Raw genomic sequence first — 4773 nt, 5'->3', positions numbered from 1 at the left:
TAGTCAAGCCACGGAAAAACACCAAATTTGATTCTTGTTCCCTATCTCTTTAATTTTTGTTGTTGTTATGATGAACATATCTATGAATATTTATGTTGTTAGAATGGTTAATTAAATTAGCTTAGCTTGAACTTAATTCATGTTGGTTTGATTGCATTTCATCTATTTAAATTATTAAAATTGTGTTTATGCTATTATAGGCCTCGGTAAAATGCTTGATTAAGTAAAATCATGCCTAAGTTATTCTTGCATTACAATTGTGAGGTAGCTAATGAAGTAACTATTTAAACGCATGTTTATTCTTTTAAGGTAGCTGAAGGTTAAATTAGCAATGCATCTGGCAATACACTTGCCTTGCATAACTTGCAAGATTATTGTGATTAAACTGTTTCAAGGTAAGAATACCTTGTTACCTCACAAGTCTTTTATGTGCTTATTAGATTTAATTAATCGTTTGAATTGACATAGGGATATGCAAGAGAATGTTCAATTTAATGAGTATGTATGTGCCATAGCATGTTTGCTTATTAAAATTTGTTTAATCGTTTGAATTAACATTGGGATATGTTAAGAGATGAATGGATTTGTGTAGGTGAATATGTCCATAAGTTAGCAAATTACCAAGTTGCCGTGAATTTATTTGTAACAACATAGACATGAGTTTAATAATTCTAAGTTAAAGAAATGTAGTTAAATTAACACAATTATGTCATCTTCATTAAATCATATTTTGAAATCGTGGATTAGAACTTTTATTTTTATTTAGTTTCAAATCTTATTTTTTTTAATCACCCTTTTCCAAAACAAATATTTTTCTTCACCAAAATGTTTTAAATAGCATTAATAAATAATTCTTTTCGCAGTCCCTGTGGGTACATAACTCGACATTCACTTGTCACTTTATTACTTGTTGCGATTGTGTACACTTGCACATTTCTGTCGTTCCAAGTTTTTGGCGCTGTTACCGGGAACTGTTTTAAAAGGTCATTATTTGTGAATTTGTTAGTTTTACATTTTGGTTTATTTTTCTATTTAATTTTTAACTTAATTATCTTTTTTGTGATTATTTCATGTGTTTCTGAGTATTGACCAAATTATTGACCTACTCTCTATAAACCTTGAGATTGAACGAACTTTTCGACAGCGAAGAAGACAAGCAAATCAGAGAAGGACCAAAAAATGAACTTTAAAACTTTAAATCAAGGAAATGGAGCAAACCATGCTCAAAATCCTATTCTTGTTGCTGATGATAGGGATAGAGCTTTCAGATAGTATGCCATGCCAGTGTTTAATGATCTTAATCCTGGTATTAGGAGACTTGAAATTGAGGCACAATAGTTCGAGCTAAAGCCAATCATGTTCCAGATGTTTCAGATAGTGGTCCAATTCAGTAGAATGCCTACTGAAGATCCTCAAATTGAGGCACAACAGTTCGAGCTGAAGCCAGTCATGTTCCAAATGCTTCAGATAGTGGGCCAATTCAGTGGACTGCCTATTGAAGATCCTCACCTATACTTAAGACTATTTATGGAAGTGAGTGATTCTTTCAAGTTAGCCAGAGTACCTGAAGATGCATTACGATTGAAGTTGTTCCCATATTCACTAAGGTACAGAGCTCGAGCTTGGTTGAACTCATTGCCACCAAACTCAATTTCCACATGGCAAGAGTTAGTAGAAAGATTCCTTATGAAGTATTTCCCGCCTAGCAAGAATGCTAAGTTGAGGAACGAGATAACTGCTTTCCAACAAATGGATGATGAGTCCTTGTATGAGGCATGGAAAAGGTACAAAGAATTATTACGGAAGTTCCCTCATCACGAAATCCCACATTACATCCAACTTAAGGCATTTTATAATGGACTCAATGCTCACACGATGATGGTAGTGGACGCTTCTGCTAACGGTGCTCTCCTTTTTAAGTCTTGTAATGAGGCTTATGAAATTGTTAAGAGGATTGCCAGCAACAATTACCAATGGCTAACCAATCGAGCAGCGTCAGGAAAATGAGTTACCAGAATACATGAAGTAGATGCTCTTACTTCATGTAATGCCCCAAATTATAAGTAATTATTTTTATATGTTGCGTTACACAAATGTGTATCTGCTTCAGTGGTTAAGTGTCTTAACAAGTGTTGGAGAAGTCTTGGGTTCAAGCCTTGACTTGTCCAAAGTTTTTTGTTTTTAATTGAATAAAACCCTTGGCTTTAGGCAGTAGGTTTTTAAATAATTACGGAGAAAACATGTCATAAAATGCCTGTTGGTCTAGGGGTAAGTAGCGTGTGGAGTGTTCCTTAGGGTCTGAGGTTCGAGGCTTAGCGTTGCAAAAGTGCAATTTTATTTTGCTACAAGTGCAGTGGGAGTGTCCTAGGTTGATCGAAATTAAGGGGTTTTAATGGAGTTTGAATGGGTGGTTGAGAAGATTATGTTGGAGAGAGTTATGGACAGATTGGGTGAGTGATTTTAGGAGTATTGTGGGGAGAAAAGTTAGGAGATTTTGAAATGATATAGATAGTGATTAGTTAGAGAAATTTGAGGAGCCAAATGAGGAGAGTGCTAGGGGTGCCAATTGGGGAAAACTAATTTTGGAAAAATCAGTCACATGACATTTGACTTTGAGTACTGAAAGTTGTTCTTATTTTGCTCTCCATTTTGGTAGCTATTGTTTTTTCTTCTTCGCATTTTTGGGTTGAGACCGAATTGACCATTTGAGAATTGTCCTTTACTTCTCTAAACCTTAACCGAATACCTCTTTCTCTCCTCATCTCTATTCTTTCAACTTTCATCAAGTGCCCCTTCTTGCATTGCTAAAACTGAACACTTTCTACTCTTTTTCTTTCTTTCAGTTCCACATTTATTGTTTTCTTCTCTCTTTTCTCTTTCAAGTCATTTCCTTTATCACCTCTGTCTATCTTGTACCTTGGCCGATTACTCCCCTTTACTCTTTTATTTATGTTTTTGTTTTCAGTTTTGCAAGAGTTCTCTGACAAATCGGTAAGTGCTCATGATGCCCTTTTTTTTTCTCTCTACTGTTAGGATCTTTTCTTCTAACATCTCCTTCTTTCTGCCGTTTCCTGATAGGGGTACAATTGTTCCACTTTGCCTCTATCATTCTCTGTACTTTCGAATTTTGTGTGGGTATGGCTGATTATTCTTTTATTCTCATCTACACTCTGCGTTTTCGGTAAGTGACTTTTGGTCTGGTTCAACTGTTTAATTGATTGATGGCTGATAAGGGTTGGTTGGAATGCAGATAACCCCTAAGGCCTATTGATTAGTCTTTTGCAAATGGATTCAGTGAGTAAGCCATAATCGACTGATCTAATCAAGTGAGAGGTAAGCTTTTGGACAAGTAGTTTTGGTGGGGGTCTTTGATGGGTCGATTGGGATGTGATTAACCGAAACTTGTGATTGAATGTAGGTTGGAGTACTCATGGACTATTCGCACGTTTTTGTGAACAGGTGTGTAACCATACTGCCATGATCGTAAATCAGCAAAAGCCGGAATAGGTGACCGTCGACACTACATGAGCGTGCGCTCGCTCATGTTGTAGTTTGAATTCATAAACATGGGTGCTCGATCGTAGAGGCTACTATGAGCGATTTCATGGGCTTAGGCCGCTTTGGGCCATGTTGGGCCGGAATGGGCCTTGTGGGCCCCACGAGCTTGTGGGCCCACATAGGTAAACCACTCGGACGTATGGAGATTATTGGGCCAGGCTGTGTAGTTCACTCAGCTAAGGCCATTTTTTGGTTTAATGGGCTACACGGGCGTGTGGGCCTACATGCGCCCGCATTGTGGGCCTTGGGCCTATTTTCACCATTTGATTATTAAGGTTACACGGGTCACCCAAGACGATTGTAGACCTACTATTGGGTCTGTAAATACACTTAGACCCCGAATTGATAAATGACTATTATGTCGCTATGACGTAAAATGACTGTTATGCCCTTATGTATGAATGATTGTAATCAAGCATGCCATTATATATATATTGCATACATGCATGATATTATGATGTGTTGCATAGGGATGGGTTTATGATTGATTGGAGGAAGTGTACTGTACTGGTAGCTTTGTTGCAGCCACTGTTTATTGCCGTAACAGGTGCTATTTTGGAGTGTAGGGATGGGTGGGTTGATTTTATCCCCACATGGAGTGTAGGGCCGAACGGAGTGGAGTATAGAGGCTGGTTGGGTAGGATTTTTGTTTGCATTCTTTACTATTACTAATACTGTAATGGGCTAAGGCCCACACTAATACTGATACTGTAATGAGCTAAGGCCCTAACTGAAATTGAACAGTTACTGAAATGGGCTTAGGCCCAGACTGTAATTGCCTACTGTATGACTAACTGTTGTTAAGGGATTACACACTAAGTTTCATAAACTCACCCTTCTACTTTTCTGCACAAGTAATCCTTAGGCGGATCGGTGCTACGAGGGATTCGAAGATGGCCACACAATCGCAACAAACATTGTTTTAAAGTGCAATAACAATCTAATATGATTAAAATTTTGCTAAATGACTTGAGTTTTATCAATGAACAAGATATCCTAAATTTTCATTAAGATCACAAAGAGGTTTTGAAATAGAATAGATTTTTCAATGAAATTGTGGTTTTCGAAAACTCTTCAATGTGACATCACAAATTCAGCCATAATGTCTAGGCCAGGTTCGGGGTGTTACATTTAGTGGTATTAAAGCCAGGTTACAAAACTCAGCTGTGGATTTGGGTTTCTTTTAAACTTGAAATTTTGATAAGGAATTGTTTC

General features: G+C 37.2%; 1 non-coding gene across 1 annotated transcript; it reads right to left on the bottom strand.

Annotated features, from left to right (window-relative positions):
- Positions 1-1716: 1716 nt before the first annotated feature.
- LOC121211708 (small nucleolar RNA R71) lies at positions 1717-1823 on the bottom strand. Its single transcript, XR_005906927.1, has one exon. It is a non-coding gene; the product is annotated as a small nucleolar RNA R71 (small nucleolar RNA).
- Between the last annotated feature and the right edge of the window lie 2950 nt (positions 1824-4773).

The sequence above is a fragment of the Gossypium hirsutum genome, chromosome A12, assembly GCF_007990345.1.
Source record: "Gossypium hirsutum isolate 1008001.06 chromosome A12, Gossypium_hirsutum_v2.1, whole genome shotgun sequence".
Taxonomy (NCBI): domain Eukaryota; kingdom Viridiplantae; phylum Streptophyta; class Magnoliopsida; order Malvales; family Malvaceae; genus Gossypium; species Gossypium hirsutum.
This window is presented reverse-complemented; position numbering and strand designations above follow the sequence as displayed.